We start from the raw sequence: 15,455 nt of genomic DNA, 5'->3' as shown, positions 1-15,455 counted from the left end.
GGGTCAGGGAACATGGCTGATCACATCTGAGAGTCAGTGGGGGAGGGGGGGAGTCAGCTCATTGGCCGTAACACTGTGGAGTGGGGCTGGTGGACCTTTGGGGTGGGGGTAGACTTGAGGACTACTGTAGCACACTGGGGTGACTTGGGTTTACGGTACTAGGTATTGTACTTCTCTTTTATATGTAGTCTAGTTGGGAGTTTGCAAGGGCCATATTGGCCTGAGGGTCAGATTGTAACGCTGCCGTGACTTTCGAGGGGTGGAATATCCCGTGGCGGGCATGGCTTATTTGCTGTCAAGAGCTACTTCTGTTGTGTCGATTGTGATTGGTCAGTTTAAAAACTGCAGCCACTCTTCCCATTGGTTGGCTTGCATGCCACGGCACCTATGTCCAGTTTCAAACACCTCGGGGGTATAAAGGATAGCACGCGTGAGACATTCTCTCTCTTCCTTTGTCCCTGGACCCTATGCTCCATTAGCACTTTTGACTAAGTATCTGTTTGTTGAATATTTAGTGTAACTTGGGGGAACAAATGTTTGGTCAAATTTTTTACTGTTTGCAAATAAATGATTAATATACTTATTCACAGTCAGTGTTTTCTGTCTCACTCACCAAACTCATGAACCTGGTTCAATGTTACAAGTGTTGCCTCACCTGGAAGGACTGTTTGGGGCCCTGAATGAGGTTGAGGGAGGAGATAAATGAGCAGGTGTAGCATTTCTGTCTCTTGCAGGAGTGTGTGCCAGTCGGGAGATTAGTGGGGAGGGACGAATGGACAAGAGAATCACAGGGAGTGATCTCTGTAGAAAGCAGAGAGTGGGGTGGAGGGGGGAGGTAAGATGGTGTGTAATGGTAGGTCCCATTGAAGATGGTGGAATTTACAGAGAATTATGTGTTGGATGCAGAGGCTCATGGAGTGGTAGATGAGGACAAGAGGAACTCTATCCCTGTTAAGGTGCCAGGAAGATGGGGTGAGCACAAATGCCTAGGAAATGGAAAGGATGAGGGCAGAATTAATTGTGAAGGAAGGAAAAGCCTGCTCTTTGAAGAAGGGGGATGTCTCTGATGTCCTGGAAAGGAAAGCCTCATCCTGGGAGTAGATGTGGCAGAGACAAGGGAACTGAGAAAAGGCATGTTTACAGGAGACAGCATGGGAAGTGGTATAGTCATGTTACAATGAGGGCGTTGGGAACGGACCCAAATGCAAGACACAGACACTGAAGTACAAGGAACAGGACTTGACTAGAGTAGGGACGTGACAGGATACAGACAAGGAGCAGGGACAAGAATGCAGACTTGGGCTTGGACCCCGAGCCAGAGACTGGACAAGGACTCAGAACCTGGGTCTTGCCTCGGGCTCGGGCCCCAGAACCAGGCAAGGACATGACATGACTACAGGACAGGAGGCTGGGGTCTTGGATCTTGAGCTTGGAGACAGGATGGGGTCTTGGATCTTGGAATGCAGAGGCTGATAACCTGGAGGCTGGAGCTCAGAGACAGACTGGGAACTGAACATCAACATAGAGCTGAGGTTTATCCTTAGAAAAGCTGGGACTCATCGTTAACATGACACCAACATGAGACAGGACAGTACATAGACATAGAGCCAGGACTTATACTTAGACAAGCCGGGACTCAACTTCTTCTCCACACCTAGGTGGGACAGGACCATCCATCGGGTAATGGCAGAATGGCTGGACTTACCCAACAGAGGCAAAGACAAGACCGATCCCCCTGCAGGGCAACGGCAGAATGGTGTGACCTACCCCACGAAGGCGAGGACAAGACAAGACAGATCCCCCCCTCAGGGCAATGGCAGAATGGCCTGACTTACCCCATGGAGGCGACGACAAGACAAGACAGGTCCCCCCGCAGGGCAACAACGGAACGGCCTGACTTACCTCACGGAGGCAAGGACAAGTTGAGACAAACACCGAAGAACGACAGACAGTTCCATCTCTGCATCGGGGTTGCTCCGAGTTGCAGTTCGGCCAGCAACCTCACCTGGCCACAGAAACTGCCGGATCCCTACCTAGTTTGGAGTGGCTGGCAGCCACTCAGCTGGCCTGGGAAACAGCCGAATCCATACAGCAAAGACAGCTCCGACTACTGACAGCAAGACTCCATGAGGGGATGGCTCCCCAACGCGGCCTAAAGATGGCAAGTGGCCACTCTAGCCTTCCACTGGCAGGTTGCTCCCAGGGGGTCTTGACAAGACAAACCAGCAACTCACACTCAGCCCCAAGGCTACTTATATTCTAAGCCCCAAGATGGGAATCAGGTGCCTATGATTAACTCAACCAAAACAGGGGACTGCTGGAAGATCCAGAGTCCTGAGTCCATGGACCGGACCGTGAACCAGAATGCGGACTTTACGGACCGGACCATGACAAGTCAAGGTAGCTGTGGGAATCAGTAGGTTTGTAAACGATGCTCGTCGGCAGTTTGTTTCCAAATTACAGGGAGATCAAGAAAGGGAAAAGAGGTGTTAGTAATAGGCCAAGTGAATGTAAGGGCAGGGTGGAAGTTGGAGGCAACGTTGATGAAATTGATGAGCTCAGTATGGGTGCAATGCAGTTATCAATGTAGTGCCAAAAGAGTTGGGGAGCATTACCAGGGAAGACTTCTAACATGAACTACAAATCTTGATCCAAATGCTGACCATCAAGTCCCAAGGTAGCAATGGTTTCACACATGGAAGGGCTTGGGACTTTTGCTGTTTATATAAAAAATTCTGTGTTATTTATAGCTTCCAACATTTGCCCCTTTTATATTAACTGAAGTGTTTTGCTTTATCATTTGCATTTATCACAGGAAGTAATAAAAACTATTTGATTCAAAACCGAAATACCATTAGGCTTTTCATATAAATCTTTACACGCTGTGGTTTCACACCGTAATAATTCATCTTACTGCATCTAAAACTTTTCATGTATCTCTCAAGCCAGATTCAAGTCAGAATTAGGCTCAGGAAAAGATCTTGGTACTATAGTTCTCGGATGGATCCTCTTGCTTTCAACCAAGTCAGGACTAAAAACAGAGTGAGGCCTCCGTCGGTCAGGGTCAACCATGGATGTTGTATCTTAGCAGTTTGGATACACAAGCCTGGGCAGTATGAAATGGAGAATAAGCTGTTGCCCACGTAGCAAGTTCCCCTTCTCCACCCATCTGATGAACCCAAAGGAATGGCAGAGACCGGTACAGTTTGGTACCAGCAGCATCGCAGGAGTTGCCAGTCAGCATTAAACTCAGTGTAGGACTGACTTAAAGACTCCAGCTGTGGATTTTACCCTTGGATTTTACTCCTGAAGCCTTCCCCGTGAGTGGGTATAGCCACAAGGCAGCGGAGGTTTGAGATCAGAGTTTTCCTTCTCCAAGGTGAGCTGCCAACCACACCAATGAGCACCATCTACCCAAACCGACAGATTTTAAGGTGCCAGTAACCCACCTTTGCCCCTTCTCCTGTCAGTAGAAACAGTTCTGCCTGGTTTAGTAGCTAAGCCACACATGAAGGCCAGAAGCTGGACTTGGCTGTCAGAGCTAATTGAGGGGAAGGCCATTAGGAGCATTTAATAGGTCGTGGGAGCTTGTCCCCTCTTCCACCCCCGGCTATAACAACCTTAAGAATTACCTTGTACAAATATTGATGAAAGCTAGCATTCTGAAATAAAACTATAAAATGATAATCAGTGATAAGAGCTGCAGGTCATTTAGCATCTCTGTTCCTCATTCCCACTTTCCTGCCCTTTCCTCACTGGTTCCCCTACTGCCTATTAACCTCTCTAACTCAGTTTTAAATATACCCAAAGACAGACACCCAGTGCTCCTGTTTCTCTCTTTACAATGCTGCCTGACCTGCTGAGTATTTCCAGAGTTTTTTTTAAATCTGGGTAGAAGTTTCAATAGTGGAAATCCTAAATATCACTGTAAAGCCTATTACTTACTAGTGTAATACACTGTAAGGTTTCACTGCTATGTAATGGCTTCTCTGTAACATTCACTGCTGAGGTAACGGTTTCTCTGCAGCAGCAATGTTTGGGTTATGACTGGAGATAACAGGATGCATGTTAGCTAATGAGAGATTGTTGCTGTGCCTTGTGAGTCTGGAAAGATGTTTTCTCGCGGTCTTTTGTTGAGGAGAGATGAAAAGGGAAGACGCGTTTGGAGAGAGCTGGCAGACCACCAGACGGAGTGGACTGGGATCTGAGGGTCCAAAGGTCGGCGACGCTCGGAAGAGATCGATGGTGGAAGGAGGACCACTGAGTGAGCTCCAACGTGACTTTGACTTGAGTTGAGCCTTTTTTTTAATTTTCATTACTAACCCTATATTCAGATTAAGATTCATAAAGTTCAATTATTTAATTGCATATGCTGTACTGTCTCATATTTTGCGTTGTGAGTTTGTAACTGGGGGTACATTACACAGCATCCACACAAACACGATTACCCAGTTTGGCGGGGCTGAAGGCTGTTTCCCTAGACAAACACAAGCTGGGCAAGCCTGAGGGTTACACTAGTAACAGTGATGTCATACTGAATAAGTCATGAATTATGCTCTCAAAGGCTGTATTAATGTCTGGAGAAGGGAAGATGACAGCTTGACAGTATGGCTTCCTTCTTTATTCTGAGAATAATGAATATGATTGAAGAAAATATTCCTTCCATCATGAAGACCATTAGCTGTCTGTGCACAGAAGAGGATGGCAGACAGATAAATTTAGTATAAACACAAGAAATACTGCAAATGCTGGAAATCCAAAGCAACACACACAAAATACTGGAGGAATTCAGCAATTCAGGAGAATGAGGGGGGATCTCATAGAAATATTCCAAATGTTAAAAGGCCTGAACAGATTAGACATGGCAAAGTTATTTCCCATGGTAAGGGAGTCTAGGACAAGAGGGCATGACTTCAGGATTGAAGGACGTCCATTTAGAACAGAGATGCGGAGAAATTACTTTATTCAGAGGGTGATAAATCTGTGGAATTTGTTGCCATGAGCGGCTGTGGAGGCCAAGTCATTGGGTGTATTTAAGGCAGAGATAGATAGGTTCTTGATTAGCCAGGGCATCAAAGAGTATGGGGAGAAGGCAGGGGAGTAGGGATGAGCAGAAGAATTGGATCAGCCCATGATAGGAGCACTCGATGGGCTGAATGGCCTACTTCTGCTCCTCTATCTTATGGTCTTATTCAGGCAGCATCTATGGAACTAAATAAACAGCCGATGTTTTGGGCCGAGACCCCTCTTCAGGACTGGAAAGGAAGGGGGAAGATGCCTGAATAAAAAGGTGGGGGGAGGGGAAGAAGGATAGCTAGAATGTGATAGGTGAAGTCAGGTGGGTAGGAAAGAGTTGGAGAGGAAGGAATCACATAGGAGAGGAGAGTTGACCGTAGGAGAAAGAGAAGGAGGAAGGGATCCAGGGGGAGGAGATAGGCAGGTGACAAGAGGTAAGGGGCCAGAGTAGGAAAGAGAAGAGGGGAGGGGAAGTCATTTTTTTTTACAGGAAGGAGAAATCAATATTTCTGCTACCCAGATGGAATATAAGATGTTGCTCCTCCACCCTGAGGGTGGCCTCATCGTGGCACAAGAGGAGGCCATTGAATGACATGTTGGAATGGGAATGGGAATGGGAATTAAAATGTTGAGCCGCCAGGAAGTTCCACTTTTGACGGATGGAGCAGAGGTGCTTGACGAATTAGTCCCCCTATTTACGACAGGTCTCACCAATATGGCGGCACAACGCAGCGCGCAGCGGCCACTCCGGTGATGAATATCAGTTATCTGTCAAGTAGGGTGCTGTGCACAATTCTGATTTGATGGAGGCAGACATGAGAGCACGGAGGAACATCTGGTGAAACTTCTGAAATGCCTGTTTTACTGCCGCTGCTACTGTGTGATCCAAAATCTCCGGAGGGGAAGGCCCCAAGTCCTCGGCTTTGCTTGTTGCTCAGCAGCCGGGGCAGGGTCGAAGCACTCAGCAGAGGATGGTGCTCGGTGCTCGGTGTCAGAGGGCTGGTCGGAGGCTCAAAGTTTTCGGACGGACTCAGAGTCGGACTGTAGCCGGGTGCTTCCAGGGTGCTGCATCGGTGAGTTTGCGGCGCTGGAAGCTCATGGCAGGGAGAGTTTCTCCCTTCTACCATCTGCGTGAGATGTTGGGGCTATCGGGACTTTGAGGCTTTTTTTTACCGTGCCCATGGTCTGTTCTTTATCAAATTACAGTATTGCTTTGCACTGTTGTAACTATATGTTATAATTATATGGTTTTTGTCAGTTTTAGTCTTGGTCTGTCCTGTGTTTCTGTGATATCTTACTGGAGAAACATAATACATGCATTTCTAAATGACAATAAACGAGGACTACCACTGCTGCAAATGCTTAGGTCAGGCTGCATCTGCAGAGAGATAAACAGAGTTAATATTCTAGGGTAATGACCCTTTAACATATAGTTACAGCAGTGCAAAGCAATACCATAATTTGATGAAGTACAAACCATGGGCACGGTAAAAAAGAAGTCTCAAAAGTCCCCGAGTCGATCAACTCCCGAGTCCCCAATAGCAGGTGGCAAAAGGGAGAAACTCCCTGCCATAAAGGATAACAGGAGTGAAGGTAGGACCGATTAGAGATAAAGGTGGGAAGATGTGCCTGGAGGCCGTGGAAGTGAGCAAGGTCCTCAATGAATACTTCTCTTCGTTATTCACCAATAAGAGGGAACTTGATGATGGTGAGGACAGTATGAGTGAGATTGATGTTCTGGAGCATGTTGATATTAAGGGAGAGGAGGTGTTGGAGTTGTTAAAATACGTTAGGACAGATAAGTCCCCGGGGCCTGACGGAATATTCCCCAGGCTGCTCCACGAGGCGAGAGAAGAGATTGCTGAGCCTCTGGCTAGGATCTTTATGTCCTCGTTGTCCACAGGAATGGTACCGGAGGATTGGAGGAAGGCGAATGTTGTCCCCTTGTTCACAAAAGGTAGTAAGGATAGTCCGGGTAATTATAGACCAGTGAGCCTCACGTCTGTGGTGGGAAAGCTGTTGGAAAAGATTCTTAGAGATAGGATCTATAGGCATTTAGAGAATCATTGTCTGATCAGGGACAGTCAGCATGGCTTTGTGAAGGGCAGATTGTGCCTAACAAGCCTGACAGAGTTCTTTGAGGAGGTGACCAGGCATATAGATGAGGGTAGTGCAGTGGATGTGATCTATATGGATTTTAGTAAGGCATTTGACAAGGTTCCACACAGTAGGCTTATTCAGAAAGTTAGAAGGCATGGGATCCAGGGAAGTTTGGCCAGGTAGATTCAGAATTGGCTTGCCTGCAGAAGGCAGAGGGTGGTGGTGGAGGGAGTACATTCAGATTGGAGGATTATGACTAGTGGTGTCCCACAAGGATCTGTTCTGGGACCTCTACTTTTCGTGATTTTTATTAACGACCTGAATGTGGGGGTAGAAAGGTGGGTTGGCAAGTTTGCAGATGACACAAAGGTTGGTGGTGTTGTAGATAGTGTAGAGGATTGTAGCAGATTGCAGACAGACATTGATAAGATGCAGAAGTGGGCAGAGAAGTGGCAGATGGAGTTCAACCTGGAGAAGTGTGAGGTGGTACACTTTGGAAGGGCAAACTCCAAGGCAGAATACAAAGTAAATGGCAGGATACTTGGTAGTGTGAAGGAGCAGAGGGATCTCAGGGTACATGTCCACAGATCCCTGAAAGTTGCCTCACAGGTGGATAGGATAGTTAAGAAAGCTTATGGGGTGTTAGATTTCATAAGTCGAGAGATAGAGTTTAAGAGTTGCGATGTAATGATGCAGCTCTATAAAACTCTGGTTAGGCCACACTTGGAGTACTGTGTTCATTTCTGGTCACCTCACTATAGGAAGGATGTGGAAGCATTGGAAAGGGTACAGAGATTTACCAGGATACTGCCTGGTTTAGAAAGTATGCATTATGATCAGAGATTAAGGGAGCTAGGGCTTTACTCTTTGGAGAGAAGGAGGATGAGGGGTGTACAAGATAATAAGAGGAATAGATAGAGTGGATAGCCAGCGCCTCTTCCTCAGGGCACCACTGCTCAATACAAGAGGACATGGCTTTAAGGTAAGGGGTGGGAAGTTCAAGGGGGATATTAGAGGAAGGTTTTTTACTCAGAGAGTGGTCGGCGCGTGGAATGCACTGCCTGAGTCAGTGGTGGAGGCAGATACACTAGTGAAGTTTAAGAGACTACTAGACAGGTATATGGAGGAATTTAAGGTGGGGGCTTATATGGGAGGCAGGGTTTGAGGGTCGGCACAACATTGTGGGCCGAAGGGCCTGTACTGTGCTGTACTATTCTATGTTCTACGTTCTAAACCTCCAGGCACCATCAACTTGTCAATGGCTTGGAAGCAGCCAAACACAGCCGACACTGGGTCCATCTGTCCGAAAACTTCAAGCCTCCGACCAGCCCCTCCGATACAGCTTCCCGAGCGCCATCCTCTGCCGAGCGCCTTCGACCTCGCTCCAACCACTGAAACAAGCAAAGCCGAGGATTTCGGGGCCTTCTGCTCCAGAGATTCCGGTTACCACACAGTAGCAGCGGCAGCGAAGCAGGAATTTCAGAAGTTTTCCAGATGTTCCTCCGTACTCTCACGTCTGTCTCCATCAAATCAGAATTGTGTATGGTCCCCCACTTGACAGATAACAGGTAGTCCTCACCGGAGAGGCCGCGTGCGCTGCCGTCGCGCCGCCATCTTCTCCTCCAGCACAACACCACAGGATATGGCAAGAAGGCAGGTGTATGGGGTTGAGTGTCTTATGGTCTTATGGATACTGGAACAATCTTAGGAATGTGACACTGAGGTTGTGAATAGTCTGATCCATTTTCATACAGTGGCAAGGGAAATTTTTTTTTTAATTTATCACTTCATACGGTACAGCACAGGAAATGGACCACCAGTCTTTAATGTCTGTGCCAAACACTTTTTAAATTTAAAATCCAAAATTATAAAGAAAACCTTTTGGGACTTCTTTTAGCAACAAACATCAAAGTTGTTGGTGAATGCAGCAGGCCAGGCAGCATCTCTAGGAAGAGGTACAGTCGACGTTTCAGGCTGAGACCCTTCGTCAGGACTAACCGTCGACCGTACCTCTTCCTATAGATGCTACCTGGCCTGCTGCATTCACCAACAACTTTGATGTGTGTTCCTTGAATTTCCAGCATCTGCAGAATTCCTCATGTTTGGGACTTTTTTTATATGTCTAGCCATTCAGTAAAGTCTCAGTTTAGGATCCAAGGTCTCAGCAAAAACACTAGATAATGATTCAAGTCATTCAATGGTTCGTGGTGATCTGAGTCTTGCAGAATTTACCAGCCAAGCAGCCATTCAGCAGGGATCAAAGAAACCACTTCCAGTGGCACCTACAAGATACTTCAACTGGTACGTAAAAATAACTAAGTAGTAAATTGCAGATAAAAAGTTGATATTTTACATCTAAATACAAAATGCTAGATAAATACAAAAAAGAATCCACAGATAGAGGGCAACAGGCATAGTAAAAAAAATTGCTGTTGAAGTTTGGAAAAAAAGTATCAGAAGGTAATCAACAGATCTGCAAAGGTAGAAGCAGAGTTGATGTTTCATGCCAATGACTCATTGTCAGAAGTAGAAAGTTGAGAAAACAAAAGCATATAAAGTTGCACAGAAGACAGAAGTGGAGAGTGCAAATGGAATGTTGACGAGAGGATGTTCCAGTGACACAACAGTTTTCAGTGCTATCGAAGAGAGGGATCATTCTGGAAGTATGCTGGAATTTAAAAGACGGTGAGGGACAACATGCTGGAACTGTGAGATACAGAACACAGAAGCTAATGGAAATCTAAAATAACCCAGAATAATGTACTCAACAGATTAGGAAACATCTAAGCAGAAAGAAAAAACTGGTTGAACATTAAAGATGGCAAAAATGAACTCATCTGGTCAAGAATAAGGTGCCGTTCCTTGAGCTTGTACTAAAGGAGTGGTAAGTTCCAGCATGACCACTTGCTTTGTAGACTCTGATATTAACACTGGAGTGTGTTACTTACAAAAACAGAAATACTGTATATTTTAAAAAAAGGCGAGATAGTGTCCAAAGCTTCAATGTCCATTGAGGAATCAGATGGCAGAGGGGAAGAAGCTATTTCTGAATTGCTGAGTGTGTGCCTTCATGCTTCTATACCTCCTACCTGATGGTAACAGTGAGAAAAGGGCATGCTCTGGGTGCTGGAGGTCCTTAATAATGGACACTGCCTTTCTGAGACACCGCACCCTAAATACGTCCTGGGTACTTTGTAGGCTAGTGCCCAAGATGGAGCTGACCAGATTTACAACCTTCTACAGCTTCTTTTGGTCCTGTGCAGTAGCCCCTCCATACCAGACGGTGATGCAGCCTGTCAGAATGCTCTCCACAGTGCAACTATAGAAGTTTTTGAGTGTATTTGTTAACATGCCAAATCTCTTCAAACTCCTAATAAAGTATAGCCACTGTCTTGCCTTCTTTATAACTACATTGATATGTGGGATCAAGTTAGATCCTCAGAGATCTTGACACCCAGGAACTTGAAGCTGCTCACTCTCTCCACTTCTGATCCCTCTATGAGGATTGGTATGTGTTCCTTCGTCTTACCCTTCCTGAAGTCCACAATCAGCTATTTTGTCTTACTGATGTTGAATGCCAGGTTGTTGCTGCGGCACCATTCCGCTAGTTGGCATATCTCACTCCTGTACGCCCTCTCATCACCTCCTGAGATTCTACCAACAAATGTTGTATTGTCAGCAAATTTACAGATGGTATTTGAGCTATGCCTAGCTACACAGTCATGTATATACAGAGAGTAGAGCAGTGGGCTAAGCACACACCCCTGAGGTGCACCAGTGTTGATCATCAGTGAGAAGGAGGTGTTACCACCAATCTGCACAGATTGTGGTCTTCCGGTTAGGAAGTCGAGGATCCAGTTGCAGAGAGAGGTACAGCAGCCCAGGTTCTGCAACTCCTCAATCAGGATTGTGGGAATGATGGTATTAAATGCTGAGCTATAGTCAATGAACAGCATCCTGACGTAGGTGTTTGAGTTATCTAGGTGGTCTAAAGTCGTGTGGAGAGCCATTGAGATTGTGTCTGCCATTGACCTTTTGTGGCGATAGGCAAATTGCAATGGGTCCAGGTCCTTGCTGAGACAAGAGTTCAGTCTAGTCATAACCAACCTCTCAAAGCACTCATTCTCTCCCCTTCTGATCCCTCTATGAGGATTGATCTGTGTTCCCTTGTCTTACCCTTTCGGAAGTCCACAATTAGCTCTTTGGTCTTACTGACGTTGTTTGTAGCTGAGATAACTCAACTAGCTGGTATATCTTGTTCCTGTACGCCTCCTCATCTCCATTTGAGATTCTGCCAACAATGGCTGTATCATCAGTAAATTTATAGGTGGCATTTGAGCTATGCCTAGCCACACAGTCATGAGTACAGAGAGAGGAGAGCACATCTCTGAGGTGCGCCTGTGTTGCTTGTCAGCAAAGAGGAGATGCTATTACCAATCCGCATAGACAGCAATCTTCCGGTTAGAAAGTCGAGGATCCATTTGCAGATGGAAGTATAGAGGCCCAGGTTCTGTAGCTTTTTGATCACGACTGTAGGAATGATGGTGTTAAACGCTGAGATAGTCAATGAACAGCATCCTGACATAAGACCATAAGATACAGGAGCAGAATTGGGCCATTTGGCCCATCAAGTCCTCTCCACCATTTTATGATGGCTGATCCATTTCCCCTCTCAGCTCTGATCTCCTGCCTTTCCCCTGTATCCCTTCATATCCTGACCAATCAAAAATCTATCAACCTCTGTCTTAAAAATAGAAACAAACATAGAAAACCTACAGCACAATACAGGCCCTTCAGCCCACAATGCTGTGCCAAACATGTACTTTAGAAATTACCTAGGGTTACCCATAGTCCTCTATTTTTCTAAGCTCCATGTACCTATCCAGGAATCTCTTAAAAGACCCTATCGTATCCACCTCCACCACTGTCGCTGGCAGCCCATTCCACACACTCACCACTCTCTGCATTAAAAACTTACCCCTAACATCTCTTCTGTACCTACTTCCAAGCACCTTAAAAGTGTGCTCTCTTGTGTTAGCCATTCCAACCCTGAGAAAAAGCCTCTGATTATCCACATAATCAATGCCTCTCATCATCTTATACACCTCTATCAGGTCACCTCTCATCCTCTGTCGCTCGAAGGAGAAAAGGCTGAGTTCACTCAACCTATTCTCATAAGGCATGCTCCCCAATCCAGGCAACATCCTTGTCAATCTCCTCTGCATCCTTTCTATGGTTTCCACATCCTTCCTGTGGTGAGGTAGGTGACCAGAACTGAGCACAGTACTCCATGTGATCCTGAGCACGGTCCTATGTAGCATTACCTCTCGGCTCTTAAACTCAATCCCACGGTTGATAAAGACCAATGCACCGTATGCTTTCTTAACCATAGAGTCAACCTGCACAGCAGCTTTGAGTGTCCTATGGACTCGGACCCCAAGATCCCTCTGATCCTCCAGACTGCCAAGAGTCTTACCATTAATACTATATTCTGCCATCATATTTGACCTACCAAAATGAACCACCTCACACTTATCTGGGTTGAACTCCATCTGACACTTCTCAGCCCAGTTTTGCATCCTATCGATGTCCCACTACAACATCTGACAGCCCTCCACACTATCCACAATACCCCCAACCTTTGTGTCATCAACAAGTTTACTAACCTATCCCTCCACTTCCTCATCCAGGTCATTTATAAAAATCACAAAGAGAAGGGGTACCAGAACAGATCCCTGAGGCCACTGGTCGCCAACCTCCATGCAGATTATGACCCATCTACAACCACTGTTTGCCTTCTGTGGGCAAGCTAATTCTGGATCCACAAAGCAGGGTCCCCTTGGATCCTATGCCTCCTTAGCTTTTCAATAAGTCCTGCATGGGGTACCTTGTCAAATGCCTTGCTGAAATCCATATACACTACATCTACTGCTCTACCTTCATCAACGTGCTTAGTCACATCCTCAGAAAATTCAATCAGACTTGTAAGGCACGACCTACTTTTGACAAAGCCATGCTGATTCTTCCTAATCGCATTATGCCTCTCCAAATGTTCATAAATCCTGCCTCTCAGGATGTTCTCCATCAACTTACCAGCCACTGAAGTAAGACTTACTGGTCTATAATTTCCTGGGCTATCTCTACTCCCCTTCTTGATATACATAAAGACTTAGCCTCCACATTTGCTTGTGGCAGCAAATTCCACAGATTCACACTCTCCGGCTAAAGAAATTCCTCCTCATCTCCGTTCTAAAATGACACCCCTCTATTCTGAGGCTGTGTCCTCTGGTCTTAGACACTGCCACCATAGGAACCATCCTCTACACATCCACTCTATCAAGATCTTTCACTATTCAATAGGTTTCAATTAAGTCACCCCTTATTTTACTGAATTCCAGTGAATATAGGGCCAGAGCCATCAAATGCTCTTCATATGACAATGTCATAAGGCGGTGGCTGGGAACGGACCCAAGTGCAAGACACAGACACTGAAGTATGAGGGACAAGACTAGGATAAAGGGTGAGAGCAAGGACATGCACACGAAAACCGGGAACCCAGAACAGGACTGGACAAGAGAGCTAGGAGCCCGGGCTTCGACTCCGAGCCAGAGACTGGACAAGGACCCAGTACCTGGGTCTTGCCTCTGGCTGGGACCCCAGAACTAGACAAGGACGAGGCTTGGCTGGCAGCCAGGATGAGGCTGGAGTCTTAAGGCTTGAGGCTACAGGCTAGAGACTCGAGGCGAGGCTTGGCAGTAGGCAGGAGGCTGGAGTCTTCAGACTTGAGGCTAGAGGCCAGAGACTTGAGGCGAGGCTTGGCAAGAGGCAAGAGGCTAGAGTCTTCGGGCTTGAGGCTAGAGACCGGAGGCAAGGCTTGGCAGGAGGCAGGAGGCTGAAGTCTTCAGGCTTGAGGCTAGGCAGGAGGCTGGAGACTTGAGGCTAAGCAGGAGGCTGGAGACTTGATGTGAGGCTTGGGGCTGGAGGCTGGAGGCTCCTCCTGGCCTGGGCACGGTTCCCCTGGGCAGGGCGCGGATCACCACCCGACAGAGGCAAGGGACAGAACCAACCGCAGGTAACGGCAAGAAGGCCTGGCTTACCTGGGTGGAGGCAAGGGACAGGAGGGGAGCTAGGTACAGGGTGGCTCCAGGACAAGACTGCAGGCGAGACGAGGCGAGAGTTACCAGCAAGACAAGGCAAGGCTTCTGGCAAAGCAAGGCGAGACGAGAAGTTCAGGCGAGGCGAGAGTTACCAGCAAGACAAGGCAGGGCTTCAGGCGAGGAAACAGAAGGCAGAGGAAGGGATACAAGGAGTAAGGACAAGAACAATCCAGCCGCCACGCCCTGGTCTCTGAAGGTATTTATGCAGCCAGCCCCAATGAACATCAGCTGCCTCAATTAGAACTTAACAAGAACAGAAACAGGGTAGACCTGGAGCAAGGGTCGATGGACCAGACCGTGAACCGGAATACGGACTTCGCAGACCGGACCATGACAGACAAGCCGTTTAATCCTGGAATTATTTTTGTGAACATCCTTTGAACCCTCTCGAGTTTCAGCATATCCTTTCTAAGATAAGGGACCCAAAACTGCTCACAATATCATAGGTGAGGCCTCATCAGAGTTTTATAAAGTCTCAACATTACATCCTTGCTTTTATATTCTAGTTCTCTTGAAATGAATGCCATCATTACATTTGCCTTCCTCACTACAGACTCAATATGCAAATTAACCTTTGGGAATTCCTGCACCAGAACTCCCAAATCCCTTTGCACTCTTTTTGTATTTTCTCTCCATTTAGAAAATAGTCAACCCTTTCATTTCTTCTACCAAATTGTATGACCATACACTCCCCAACATTGTATTCCATCTGCCGCTTCTTTGCCCATTCTCCTGACCTGTTTAAGTCCTCTGTGGCCTTGCTATTTGCTCAAAACAACCTGCCCCTCCACCTATCTTCATATTGTCTGCAAACTTTGCAACAGAGCCATCGATTTCATCATCCAAAGCATTGACATATAACATAAAAATCATCAGTCCCAATACAGACCCCTGTGGAACACCACTAGGCACCGGCAGCCAAACAGAAATGGTTTCCTTTATTCCTACTCTGCTTCCTGCCAATCAGGCAGATTTATCCATGCTAGAATCTTTCCTGTAACACCATGGGCTCATAGCTTGTTAAGCAGCCTCATGTGGAGCACCTTGTCAAAGGCCTTCTGAAATCCATGTACACAACATCAACTGATTCTCCTTTGTCTGTCCTGCTTATTATTTCTTCAAAGAATTCCAACAGGTTTGTCGGGCAAGATTTTCCCTTGAGGAAACTATGCTGACTTCAAC

This window comes from Mobula birostris, chromosome 19, assembly GCF_030028105.1.
Source record: "Mobula birostris isolate sMobBir1 chromosome 19, sMobBir1.hap1, whole genome shotgun sequence".
Classification (NCBI taxonomy): Eukaryota; Metazoa; Chordata; class Chondrichthyes; order Myliobatiformes; family Myliobatidae; genus Mobula; species Mobula birostris.
The sequence above is the reverse complement of the archived record's forward strand: the minus strand, read 5'-3'. Positions refer to the sequence as shown.